The sequence below is a fragment of the Bombus huntii genome, unplaced genomic scaffold (genome assembly GCF_024542735.1).
Source record: "Bombus huntii isolate Logan2020A unplaced genomic scaffold, iyBomHunt1.1 ctg00000062.1, whole genome shotgun sequence".
In the NCBI taxonomy this organism is placed as follows: Eukaryota; Metazoa; Arthropoda; class Insecta; order Hymenoptera; family Apidae; genus Bombus; species Bombus huntii.
The window spans coordinates 595,412-610,644 of NW_026099323.1; positions in this window are offsets into that span (position 1 = coordinate 595,412).

Here is a 15,233-nt window from a genome sequence, read left to right on the forward strand (position 1 = left end):
GATATAGAAGGGAAAATAAAGGAAAGGAAGGTAGGGATAAGTAGAAGCTTGGGCCCAAGTTTAATTCACTGAAACCGAGCTGCTTGTATTATCACAAAACAAAATTGCCAGTACGTCATTTCCGTACTCTCGTCCTCGCGAAAATGGTTTTGCTCGTTAAGAAAAAACGAAGAGGCAGGGAAGAGAGGAAAAAGCAAACGGAGAGCGCTTTTAAAAAGCTGGTGAACCGTGTGTTACCACAACGAGACACGCGGTGCTATTTGTCGCTTTAAATTGTGTCGCAACTCGTTTTTGAGATCTTTGCCAGGGACGCGTTAAAACACGCTGCAAATATATTTCTGGCTTTTCTGTGGTTTAACTGAAATATGACAAATAACGTTGTAAAACATATGTACTTATGACTTACAGAGTAATTGAGTGTACAAAATATATAGTATACAAAATAGCCAGCGATTTAGGGCTTTAAAAGATCAAAAGGAAAGAAAAGGAAAGAAAAGAAGAAAGATAATATGTTGTGGCAGTCTAAGTCGATCTAAGAAAATAGATAAAGGGAGGGAGGGGCAAAGCTAGTTAATCTGGAAAGAATCCAAGCGTCAATTTCAAGCATTTACAGAGAATCGCTATTGAAAGTTCAAAGGCCGACTAGTGAGCTTCATCCTATCTCATTTTTTAATCAGGCGATGGATCGACGAATCGTATTGATTTCGAGGATTATTATAGTTCTGTGGGAATTTTAAAGCGTGGTTTGTCTAATCTTGTCTCGTTAGCTACAGACTCTTTGGCGAGCAGTCTGAAACTTGATCCAGTTTCGAGAAAATGAAAAATTCGTTTTTCCTCTTTGCTTCCCTGTTCCTTCTTTCCTCCTTTTTCCCTTTTTACATCGCGTTAAGACCCGTTAAATAATATTGACTGCCGTGGACGCTGGCTGAGAAGTGCACTTTATAACTAGCTTTAAAATCACTGACGTCGATGAGGACAAAGGTAAGTTAGAGGGTCATTTATCTGAGCTGGTGTTTCAAACTATTTCCGGCCAGTACCTTTTATGTACTTTCGCTTCCGCTAACAGGCAACGCGCCATGTCCATCACTGTTCTATTATACCTTTCCGCTGTCCCGTTTAATTCATGTACGTATGTTGGGCAATTATTTATTCTTATACCTTTATCCCTAGCAAATTTATAAATTCGATTATTTAAATATTCTTTACCATTATCGCATCTTAATATTTTTAACCTCTTGCCCGTTAAATTTTCGGCTTCATTTACGAACTGTACGAAAGAATCAAAGACCTCATCTTTTGATTTTATACAATAGATCCTAGCTATTTTACTATAATCATCGATAAATGAAATGAAATATTTTTCTCCATTGAATCCGGTGGTCTTAAAGGGACCACATACGTCCGTATGAATAATTTCCATTATTTCCCTAGCCTTAGTTCGATTATTTTTGAAAGGTAAGTTATGCATTTTGCTTTCTATACACACCCTACATTTCAAAAGTTCCTTTTCAAATTCATTCGGTATGCCAGTCACTAGCTGCTCTTTACCCAAAATCTCTAAATATTTAAAATTTACGTGTCCTAGCATCCTATGCCATCTTTCCTTTTTACTCGTACCACTACGTTCGGCGCTGTTTACTAAGTGCTTCTTCCCTTTCAATATACTTTTTATTCTATATGTCCCATTCTCTTTGAACGCTACAGCTGTAAGTTTATTATCCTCATCTATTACTTTCGCAATATTTCCTTTGGAAATAACCGTATTCTTATTGTCTGTTAGTTTACCTAAACTAATCAAATTTGCGGACATTTCTTTCGCGTAAAATACTTTCCTCATATTTATTTCATTTTGTTTTCCGAATGCTTCAAAATAACTTATAACATTCCCAACTTTTGTCGCTTTTATCGGTCTATTATCGCCTAAATATATATTTACCGGTTCTTTTAGGTCGATAGATTTATCGAAATAATTTATATTATTAATTATGTGATCGGTACAACCGCTATCTAATAGCCACACTATTTCGTTCTTACTTCTTTCATTCGTCTCACTGCTGTTTGCTGCGTGCGCCGTTGCTGTCCATATGCCTGCTCTTGAGTTTCCATGTTCGCCCGTGCCGGTTGTTGATTGACGATGAAAGTTTCCACGTCCTCTGCTCGTATTGCCTTTGTTCCCTCTTCCTCTGTTTCGACCACGTGTTGGCCCATGCCAATAGCCGTTACTGCTTCCCGCTTGGACGCCATTTTTACACTCTCTCGCAAAGTGTCCTAATCTTCCACATCTGAAGCAGCCTTCCTTTTTTGCAGAAAAGGCGTTGGTTTGCCTTTCTCCTCGATTGGATTTATTTTTCTTCTCTGCTAACTCTATTTTATTTTTTACATACGCTACCGTTTGATCCTCTTCTTTCAATGCATCTATTATGTCCGCTATGTAGCTGTATTCTTCGGGTAACGTATTCAGCATGTAATTCAGCTTTTCCCTCTCACTTACTTGTGCGCCCGCACTTTTTAATTCATTGATTAATTTTTCAAAGTCGTTAAAGAATGATGCTGAATCACTGTAGTTCTCCAGTCTTATGTTTTCCAATCTCCTTCTGCATACGATCTGCAGTGCCGTCGACTCTTTCAAGTACATTTCATCGAACCTTTTTATTATATCATACGCCGTTTTTCCTTCCCTAACATACTCCAATTGTCTGTTCGATATTGCACTATAAATTATATTTATCGCCTTCAAATCCTTTTTGTCCCAGTCTTCGTCGTCTCTTTCGTTCTTCATTCTAGTTGTAACAACCTCGCATTCCTTATATTTGAGAAACATCGTGATTCTTTGCTTCCACATTCCATAATCCTCACCATCGAATATAGGTATCATGATTTCCGATCTCTCCATTTTAATTGATTCTTCTTTTTTTTTTCTTTTCTTACTCAAGCGTTCCTACGTGCTCGAAGTATATTTTGTTCCTCTGAAAGTTTTTTTTTCTTTACTGAAAACTCACTCGCAAGATCGTAACCACGCACTAAATATCTTGCAAAACTAGTAACCACGCTCTGCTACCATGTTAAGGAAATTCGAGGATTTGGGAATACAAATAATTGACTACATTTCCCACACAACAGTTATACATCTATATTACACTCTGAAGAACGTCTTGCACGCACGCTTGTCGCCAACCGACTATCCTAGATTCTTCTAACATCTGGCAACAGTCTTTTGTCTCCACTAAGACCTTGACGCCCTCTGGCCCTTACACACACACTCTCATGTACAGTGTAAATATATCACTTCCCTTAACACAATTATCCCACGTTAGGTTCAATCAGGTTAGTCCCACGCGAAATTGATCCAACCATGCGAAAACGAGTGTATTCTGATTTCTGTCGCAGATACTTCTGGCTAGTGCACTTCTTTTACGCTTCTCATCGCGACTTTTGACGACTAACGAAGATGTACAGCAGTCTGACAGTCTACATGAAAATGATCATGATTGCGGTCTGTGTACCGCCCGCCCTTCTTTCTGTTCTTCCGTTAAAGACTGGTAAGTTGATACTGATGAATTATGCGATCGAAATCCTATATAATGGCTACAAAAAATATTTGCATCATTATTCTCGTTTCCTAATGAATCGCTGTTTTAATCAAATTTTATATTGCATCAAATTTCTGTAGTTACACGAAAGTACTAAATTATAGAAAACTTGATATACACGGATTTAATTAATTGATAAATTAGTCAATATATAGGCATTATTATTTCACGTGAAATTTTACAACGTCAAAAACCTAACATTCCTGTACGAGCAGTATTAATCACAAATTGTGAGAATGCCTACTGATAAGAAAGAAAGATAATATAGAAAACGCAGACTTATGGAAAGAGAATCCCTGACATTAGACACGAATACGCGATTTCACGAAATATTTTATGGTATATCTAAGATAGAGAATATATATAGAGTACATATAAGTATATGTAATATCGGAAAATAAGGATAGAAATTTTTTTTCGATTACTTACAATTTATTAATATTAAATTGAATATACAAATATAAATTGGACAGAGAACGATATTTAACGGAAACTAAATGCAATACTCGTATCTATATCAAATAACTTTACAGTTATTTGATCACTCTCGTCACAACGAATCTAACACACACACTCCCTCTCTCTAACAACTCTATCAATTCTCACGACTCTACTCTTCGACGACTCAATTAGCTCTGATCTTCGCCAATACACTCCTGCCCGGTCGTGCTCGCTCTTGCTCTCGTCCTCTCACACACATACACACTTTTCGGCTCACATACTCTGGCCTCTCGATTGCCACTCCTTGAAATATGAAACCGTACCTCTGTTTTGTCGCTGCTTATCCTTTCTCGCGTCGCTGTTACTAGGCGCTCTTGGATGTAAACAAACCACGAAAGACGACGTACACGGTGTTTTCTAATTTCAGCCGATCTCCAATCAAAGCTATTCTACGATATTACACTCGGCCTTTCCTGACAATCACATCTGCCCTCAGATGTGCTCATCATCGCTGCTCGCACTTACATCACTATCGTCAGCATTCCACCACTTCATGTGATCGGCTGCCGTGGAAGTTGTACGTGGCCCTTCGTGCTCCCCCTCTCGCTGCACTATGTATCGGTCATTTCGCAGGACTTTTATCACCCGATACGGTCCAAGAAACTTCGGATGCAGCTTTAGCCCGGGACCCTTCTGCATCCTCTCGATCGCCACTAGATCTCCCGTCCTGTATGCTGTCGCCTTCTTACGTCTCTTGTTATACGTCCACTTGTCTCGGGCTTGGATCTCTTCGATCCGTCTCTTTGCGTCTGTACGCAACTGATCTCGTTCCTCTTGGAACACCACGGCCTGTTCGTCCTCGATGCTATTGCTCTTCTTTCGCTCTTCCTCTATCTTCCTTTCCGTTGTTTGTTTACACGTTTCACTCTTGTCAGGGGCTTTGATCGTCGTGGCAGCGTCGTGACATTTTCGTAGGCTCGGTTCGTACATGGAAGACGCTAACAACTTACCATCTACCGAGACTATGATCTCTTCTTTTTCGAAGGTCTTCACGTTCATCGTGTCCTCGACAATCCCGTCGTCGTCCTCGTCATCCACATCCTCTGTATATCGAATCTTCGTATCGATATTATTGGAGGGATTCCGCACGTGCGACTTCCCTTGTCTTTTCGTTCACCTTGCATTGACTCTCTTCGAGTCTATCCGAAAACTTGAAACAACCCTCACACCCGCAACGCTATCCTTCTCAGTAAATTTGCAAATATCGTCAACAACATCCTGTTGCTGTTGTTTAGCCAGATTCTTCCTCCTCGTGATGTTCGCTAAGTCCTCCTGCTGGCCGCAAGAATCCGACGAGGACACCATCTCGTGGTCCACTTTACCAATCACCACGTGTCTTGCCACTATTCTCCGTTCCTCCGACACTTGCTGCACAGCTGCCCGATACTTCTTCAAAACTTCTGCTAACTCTTCTTTATTTTCTTCCAATTGCGACAGTAGCTCAGTTCGTTCGCGACTAGCTACATTAACACGATCTTTTGCTTCGGAACGTTGCCGCAGTACTTCCTGCAACGAAGCCTGCGTCTCATTCAGTTCTTGCTCCAGTGCCTGTTTCGCTTTAACTGCAACTGCTCTAGCGCATTCTGCATCTTCTAACTGGTTCTTCAGCTGTGCTACTTCCTCCTCCGTTTTGCTACCAAATGTTAACTCCTCAAGCTCTTGGCCCAATGTCCGCAATCTTTTTTCCTTCAATTCGATTTCCAATCTTGCGCCACTAAGGTTCTGTTCTATGGTAAACTACTCCGCGATCGCGATTTCTTTTTCTCTAGCTAATCTTTTACGTTGCGCTTTCTCTTGCCGCAGATCGTTCATTAGATTCTGAGTTTCTGAATCAAATTTGCGCTGTTTCTTTTCCAGAAGATTATTCCTAGCTGTTTGTTCTTCCAACAGTAGTCTCAAGTCGTGCATCTCGCCATTCAGACTTTGCACGCGTCGTTTCCATTGTCCAACAACCTGACGTTGTTCCTCGACCTCTTCGTAAGCATCAGCTAATTTCTTCTCCAATTGCTTCTTAAATCCAACCAGTTGCTTAAGATCATCCTCATGTTGCTGGGCACTCACTACATTTTCAAATTCATTCCTCAACGCTCTCTTTAGCTTTGCCCAGGACTTCGCGCATCGCTCTTGTCGTACGAAGGCCTGAGCGGAGCCTGCGAGTAATTTCTTAGCATAGGTCACCATGTGGGCGTCTGACCAACCACACACTTCTGCCATTTCCTCGAAGTCTTTCACCCACTGATTTACACTCAGCAGATCATCCCCGCTGAATTTCTCTAATGAGTCTTCCACGTCTTTAAGACTCAACATCGAACCGACGCATACCTTCTGGTGATACTCATCGCGGTCCTGATACACCGCTCGCGTGCCTCTCCTGTATTCTCGCGCGCCTTGTTTGTTGTCCTCGCCTTCACTTTCGTCGGAGCTCTCTTCTTCCGACGATACATCGTCTCCTTCTAGGGCCGCCTGTAGCCGCGCGCGTAGTTCGGGTTTTCTTCCCGTTACCTTCAACCCCAAGCTAGCCAGACGCGCTCTCAGCTCTTTCGTCCTCAGCTTCTCGAGGTCTTTGTCACAGACGAAATTCGAGCAACTGTATATAACAAACCGAAATTCCGAACGCCTTATCGCGTGTGACCGTCCGGTCAGCACCCGTTCTCAGCCGCCTGAGTGGCATTCGATCACTCCAGCCGTTCTCCGAATTTTACGCTAAGTATAAACAAAACCTTCTCCCACTCCAACGAAGGGAAGAATATAAATGCTCCCTTCAAAATCATCCAGTCAGTCTAATAAAAAAATTCTTAACTAATCCAAGTATCGAAAGTGTATCATCGCGAACCGAAAAAATTGTATAAATTGAGTAAAAAATAAAAAGAACTTAATCTCCTTTTTGGAAATTAACAAGTTCCTTATTTTTACCTTAATTTTACACGACATCTTCAACGTTCGCCATTTTATTCTATTCTTTTTCTACTCCCGCACAAATAGCTCCGTTAAATCGTGTCGTTTTCTGCCCTATTCAATCCCGGCTGTGCCCCCACTTGTAATATCGGAAAATAAGGATAGAAATTTTTTTTCGATTACTTACAATTTATTAATATTAAATTGAATATACAAATATAAATTGGACAGAGAACGATATTTAACGGAAACTAAATGCAATACTCGTATCTATATCAAATAACTTTACAGTTATTTGATCACTCTCGTCACAACGAATCTAACACACACACACTCTCTCTCTGACAACTCTATCAATTCTCACGACTCTACTCTTCGACGACTCAATTAGCTCTGATCTTCGCCACGCTTCGAACCCTTAGGAGTAGATCGACCAGGTTTGCACGCTCTGTTCAACCTGGCAACCAGCACAGATCTCGCACCGGATATAGGCAGATTCATCTGTGCGAGCTTACTCCTCAGCTCCTCCAGCGTCAAATCCTCTTCACCCGACAATCGTTCGTCGTTCTACGATATTACAGTATATATAGAGTAAGAATATATATAGAGTATATATAAGTACCAAAAATACATCCTAAGACGTGTATGCGATCTACGCTGTATGGGACGTGTTATAAATGGTTTCCGCCACTCAACCGCATTTGAATTTGTGAACACGATCGAACAATTGACACGAATTATTAATTCCCGTCTCTACTCTAGTAACGATTTGCTTTGGAACGAGGTCGAATCGTTCCGATTCCGCGCATGATTAACAAATAATTACAGAGGACATCAATTACTTGGATGGTGTTCGCCATTTCAACGTAGCATCGATGACATCCGGTAATTGGACTCAAAGTGATTTGCTTAAACCGATTAATTTGATCAAACCGATTGATTGATTACTCCGAGGTAGAATATGTTTTATAGAGAGACGTACAACGCCATGAAGGGGAGACAGATCAATAAATTGGGTTATCTTTAAATTACTGACAATCATTTCATCGACGCGGTTTCACCGACACCGAGTCCCCCGGCAACGTCTGTCAAAGCTTATTTACCGATACACTGAAATCAACCACAATCATTTTACCGACCTCTTCCTTTGCTGACAGTTATTATACTCGCTGTCATATGTTATCGTTGATTATACATCTTTATTTACAAATTCGTTTCCGTGTATAACGAAACAAAGGAAGAAACGAAAATGATACGTTTCATGACGCATTGTTAAATTATTAATTAACGAGAGTTACATATCTACATGAATGCTTTGAAATGCCAGTTATAATTCATGAAAATGGATACAAACCATTTTACTATACATAAATAGAATTATAAAGACATGTTACGTATTAATGCTTTTACGAAATATATTTCTGTATACGTTTGACGTTTCTGTATTATTCCTTATGTGCTTTCTGCTCTTGTGTTTAGCTCGTCGGAAGTAAAAATACGTTAAGCGAATCAGCTAATCTATTCGAGCGTTTCAACAGCTCAGTCTTCTCTTATGCAACTACCAAAAGAGAAGATAAGTCTTTGGTTATACAACATTTCATAACGTCCAAAGTAACGGGGCACTAATTAGTTGAAACTTTAAGACAGACCAGATATCAGTCATCGTCCGTAAATACATTTATTACGATCGTTTAAAGTTTAAAGAAACACCGTTATAAAGTCGTAATACGAGACAAAGCGATTCAGAACTCGAATTCATTTGTTGGAACGACGCCATGGGCAAAAGTAGATAATGAAAAACTTTCTTCCAAAGACCATTTGATAGCGCCGACGTAATCAAGAGTGTGACGATATTGCCAGAGACGTTTCTGCAAATAGAAGACTAACTTATTTACGAATTGCCGTAACACGATTGCCGCTGGTAGTATGGTTAGTAATCGCTTTATTGAATTTTCGCTTGATGTGACATCGTCGAGAGTTTCTAGCGAAATTCTTCTCCCTGTAAAACTATGTTTCTACAGCAATGGCTGTAATTTTCGAGTTACCGTTTGCGAAGAAATCTTTTTCTTTGTTACGTGTAATAGATTATTTTTAAGTTTTAAATTACATTGGTAACCTTCTATAATTTATTACTCGAAGGTGGTAATTTTTTCTTAAATAGTTTGTTTTTCCTATAATTATTTTACTACAGAATCCTCAAAAACATGATGTATGTATATATATCCTGAAATATTATCAGTCTATTGTCAAGTTATAGAACATTATGGAAATTGCCAATTAAAGTCATAAAAAACAAAAAATAAGGAAGTTCGTTAAAATATGTGATTTTCCAATCAAGATATAGAATTTATTCGAGTAATATAGATTACGGTAGAGATGGTGACGGTAACAATGAGTGGACTGATTCTTCGTGCGAAAACAAATTGGAAGCGCAGAGCGATGTATTGTTTCAGCGAATATCGATTTTAAAGCATGGTTTTAAAGCACGGTATAATCAATTTTTTTACATAAAATTATATTGTATAGGCTATTGTTATTTAAACATTTTAAATTGGATGGTTTTTACATATGCTAAAAAAATGGAAAATGATGATGATGAATCAATGACACGTAGAAAATTATAATCTATTGTATTGCTGTTATCTAATGGTGTTGTAGTTGACTGTATGGTGGATGTATCTAATGGTGTTGTAGTTGACTGTATGTTGTTCAATATTGCTATGAAACTCTTCTGATTCATTGTCACTTATACGAAGGATGGAAGTATACGAAATTGATAAAATTATTAATAATATTTACGAAGAGAAAGTAAACTGTTGGATATATGACAAAATAATTCTATTTTAAATAAGAGACTGGTCAGCGTGGTTATTTTGTTTACAAAATCAAACGAATTTAATGAATGTAATGGTAAGGAAATAACTATAAGTGGCTGTTAAACTATTTTTATGCTTGAAAAGTAATTCGCAAAGTAATGTAAAGCAGTACTACTGAGTTGTACATAACCTCTTTCAGAATTTGTTCTTAACCTCTTGCTTCATAACTTCCTTAATTATACTCTTCAAACTTATTGACTACTTCGATGTTGTTACGAACAGAAACTGATAAAATATTAATCTTAAATATAGATTGAAATGAAAGCTTGTCACGTAAATATATATATATATATATGTACTACTTACTCAAACTATGGATCACATAACCTATAAAAAAAAAAAAAAAAAAAAATTATTGTACACTATAAATCAAGAGGTTAAATCTTTAATCTGTTAAGAATTAAATTTTTTATTGTAACTGCGAAAATTATAAAAGTACCAAGCGAAGCAAGTACGGAATATATGCGGAATATGAATCGCTCAACGAACCAAAGAGCGGCTCAGTGACAAAATTAGTAAAGTAAAGACCACAAATATTACAACATTATATTCTACCACAAAATAATTCTCTATACAAAAAAGGTACACAACGAATCGATTTTTCACAACGATAAGAGTCAACAGAACCAATCAAGACCAGGCGAGACTCTCATAAGACAACGATATCAGAGGGATCAAATCAGCGACTTCAATCTATGTTACAGAGTATAGTTATCAAGAAAAATTGCTCTTTTCATGAAAAGTATGGTAATGATACTCTTATAATACATTGTATATCTGGCAGTCGGATGTGCCCGTGGCCATCGGAAATGTAAAGACGACGCTTTTAGAAAGTGATAGCGCCATCGCGTTTTAAAAACTTTTACTTTTTCATTTACCATTACGAAGATTGTGATGGAAGAACGTAATGGGGTAAAAGACGACAATTCCTTAGTAAAGAATGCTCAAAGAGATTCTATAGGGATCGATGCTCGTTCCGTTGGGTGGTTCATTCGAATTTTGATTGGGATTATCGGGATGGAAGGGTCGAGAGTGTCACGTAAAGTTGGTACTTGGGTGGTAGTAAGAAGGCTGAGTCGTAACCCAACTACTTATTTTCCTTTATAAAAGATTCTTTATCTAAAGATGTGTCACCTGCATATCTTGAATGATCTCCAATCTCAGTTGTATTCTCTGCTTGCTCTTCTTGAAATTTCTCATCTTTTTTTTTTTTTTTTATATTGATCATCAATTTGTGGGTCCTTATTTATTATTTCTTGTTCTACTTCATTAATCGCAGCGTTCTTTATGCTGTCTGTCTCACTACTTTCCTTACTTTAAAATTTTTTTTTGTTTTTATTTAAATCTGTTACATCACATTTATTTACTACTAAACCATCTTGAATTGTATTATCTGTACATTCCTGTGACTTATTTTTTTTTTTTGATTTTCTGGAATATCATGCACATTCTTTATAATATCAGTCGTTGATTCTGATATTAATGAAGAAGATACATCTACTTTTATCGATGATTCTACTTTATTAATGTCACTGTGCACTTCATCTAGTTGTTCCATAGTAAAACATCAAGATTGTTACAATTACTTAAGAAGTCATGGATTGTTATTTAAATATTTACTGCACTTTTCCATCAATGTAACCCTTTATGGCAGTTTGACATTCTACAGAACACCAATGCTGTATCAGTTTATATTTTTCTTCATCATGAAGTTTTATTATATCACCTAATTCTTCCTGATGTTTTTTTTTCTTCTTTCAATTTTCAAATAAGAGTGTGTTTTCTATGTGAATCTTTTAATTCTTGGTTCGCCTCGAGTAAGCGATTATTAACATCTTTGGAAAGCTTTTGGACGTTTTCCAGTTCTTTTCTAAGAAAATTATTTTGTTCGTTCATATCTTTTACTTTACCTTCAATTTCTACCCTACGCAATATTTCAAATTTATTTTCATTGACAAGGATCATTTTTCTTATTTTTCAAAATCCAGTTTCAATTTATTAGTTTCTTCTTCATATTTATATCCAAAATCACCCACTTTTTCATATTCACCCTTTAGTTCGTCTAGTTCACATTGAAGGGCAGATTATTTGTCCTTGTGGTTCAAGAACTACATTTTATCTCTTTTGCATCTTTAGCTCCAGCTTCACGTTCCTCCATTGAATTACTAACACATGAATTAAGTTTGGCCTTTTTTTTTTGTTCCAGCAAGTCAACTTCATATTTGTGACTTATGTTCTTTCTTCTAATTTTATTGTTAGTTCTTCAATTTGTATTTCAAAAGATTGAACTCTTTTTACGTGCGTGTGTGTTTTTTTTTTTTTTTTTGTAACTCGTCGAGTTGCAATTCTAATTTTTTCACTTCCTCCTTCATGTCCTCTTTGTGCTTGTCGAACTCTTGTGTCGTCCTGTCTTTGTCGGAACATTCTACTTGAGGATCAGCGAGTTGATGCTCGGGATCGTAATTCAATTTTTGGTCGTTAGCAGTAATAAGCTCGCGTAACTTCACTTTTGAACTTGATCTTGTTTGGTCTTGATTGTGTTTTCGTGGTGCTTGTGGTGTTCTAAAAGTAATCGTCACGTTGCTTGCATTTTTAGTGCACATTGATACACTGCACTCTGCACAGGCAATGCTTTTGTTGTCATGAAATCTCTCTAACTTTTCAGTAACAAAACCTTTTATTTTATTATTTAATTTTGGATCATGCGCCCCTGGTGAAGATACATTATGTGTTCTCTTTACCTTTATTATGCACACGTTTTCCTTTTGCTCTCAATTTTTCGATCATCTTGTGCTGTTCTATATATTGTGTTCTTATGTTCTTCGCATATAAATCCTGTCGATTGATTTTATCTTTCAGTTGAGGTACATGTTTAATTCTTTACCTTTTTTTTTTTTTATGGATTTCTTGATAATCTTTTAGAAGTTGCTCGTTATATTTGGAAAGCTTTCTCACTTCGTCTTCAGCTGTTTCCTAACGGGATTTTTCTTCTTCAAGTTTTTCTGTAATCATTTTTTCTAAACTTCTCCATTTATTCTGTTCTTCTTCGAGTAATTCATTACGTTTCGGTATCTGACTATCTTTTCCTTTAAAACATTTTATTTTATCAGAGAGTTCTCCTATTTTCAAACTTGCTTCATTTAAGGTAACTTTATGAATTTCCGATTGATGCTTTAACATTTGATGTAAGTCTTCTATTGCCGTTTCACGTTCTTTCAACTCTTCATTAAATTCGTTGTTTAGCATATCCACTCGAGAAATTTCGAGTTCTTGAGCATCGTTTCTTCTTTTAGAAATTTGGCTTATTTTCTCTCGCCTGCTGCTACATGTTGCTGTCATTTTATCAACTTCTTTCTTCTTTTTTTTCTTTTTTTTTTTTTTTTTTTTTAACTTAAAATCTTGATTTAAGGTTTGTGTTTCCCTATATGATTTATTATTATTAACTAGTTCAACATTATTTTCAGTAGATTTTTTTTCGCGTGATTTTTATACTTATTTAAATAGTTTAACATGAGCAAATGCATCGTACGTCAGATATACCATTTTTAATAAATTGTCGCCTTTACAACTCGAGTTACCTCTGAACGAGTCGCATGATTGATCAATAAGCCATGAGTAATTATGCAAATTCAATTTTTTTTTCATCTATTTATTTGAATATTATAATATTATAGTCTTATAATATTATAAGACTTTACATTGAATATTTTATTAAAATTGTAAGTTTTTCATAAACGCTTCAAAATCCACAGTCTATTGATCAACTCCTCTATCCTTTCTCTTTCTCTTCACTAAAATAGATAAATTCCTAATGTAGTTTGTGGATAATATTTTTTTTTTTCTAAAGCAAATCACATTTATCATCTGATATATTTTTTGAAATAATTTCTGTCTGTACATTTTCTTCTTTTTCCTTACTCCTCTTTCTCTTTCTAATGAATTCTTTTTATTCCGTAAAATAGTTTTTGTATATTCAATTTTGTTAAGTGCAATCCTTATTTCTGATAACTTACTTTTATTAGATAATTCTTGTGAATCTTCTACTACATCTTCCATATCATTTTGAGTGCGGCTTCTACCTTCAGTAAATTTAATATCTTGAACCGTATCATTAATTTCAATAGCTCTTTCGGTATCAAGTAAATAGCACTTATTATTTAATATACCTTTTGAATTGACTTCTGTCTCTGCAGTTTCTTCTTTTGTATCTTCTTCGAGTTTTCTTTGTTCTTCTAATCCACCCTTCTCATTTTGTAGGATCTTCCTTGTATTTTCATCTTCTTTAACTTTGACTTTATCCGATCTCCTAGGTCTGCCTCTATGTTTCGCTTCATCAGTTGCTATTACACCCGTTACTGCATTATCATTTTCTACAGATTTATACCTATCGCTATCACTAGCTGTGTTCGTTAAAAGACCTTCCCTTCGTTGACGAACTTATCAGTTGTTTCGTTTTCACTATCTGAAATTGATTTTTGTTTAACACCTCTTTTTTCTTCTTTGGCAAATTTATTTTCTACATTTTCCGATGCCTTTTGTTTATTAATTATTTCAGACTTGTCTTCGATTAATTTCGTCTTTAAAGCGCTTCGCAAAATTTTATTTGTGTTTGATTGTCTGGTTTGATTATAAACAATTTCTTCAAATTTTGGCGAAGTAGCAGGCTTTGCAGCAACATTATAACGACTGCTCCGTTTACTACTATCTAACATAGATGGAGATGGATTCTTGTCATCTTTATTCTCTAAAGACTTCTCTTGTGTATTAGCATCTAAATTTCTCGACATAAGATCTGCTGAAGTTTTTGATTCTGTAGTGTCACACGCATTTTTCGCTGTCATCATTTGGTCTTCTTCTATAAGCAAATGTTCATTATTGTAAGCATTATCTCTTGCTGTTTGTATGGATTCTAATGATATATTTTGTTCAACGTTGTCTATTGATTTTGTATCATTTTCAGCAGTTGATTTACTAACTGCTTCTAATTCCTTCGTTTCAATTTGGTTTTCTTTATTTGTATCGCCGTCCAAAATATTTCTCATTGAAATATTATCCTTCTTATTATGATCTTTTTCTGCTTCTCCTAAACTTTTACTTTTTTGTCAAACCATTCTTGTAAATTTTGAGTATCTTGTGACGAAGATGGTGACAAATCATTATACAATACTGCAATATCTTCTTTCCTTCGTTTCACAGACTCTTTCTGGTATTCTGTTGAGCTATTGACATCAAACATTAAGTCTGTTTTAATGAAAATATAATCCTGTGAAGCGGTGTCAATTGATACTTTCTTTTCATAAGAATTTTCTACATTAGACTGCAATTCTTTTGAAAATTCTTTCAAAACCATTTCTTCATTTCCCACAGTAAC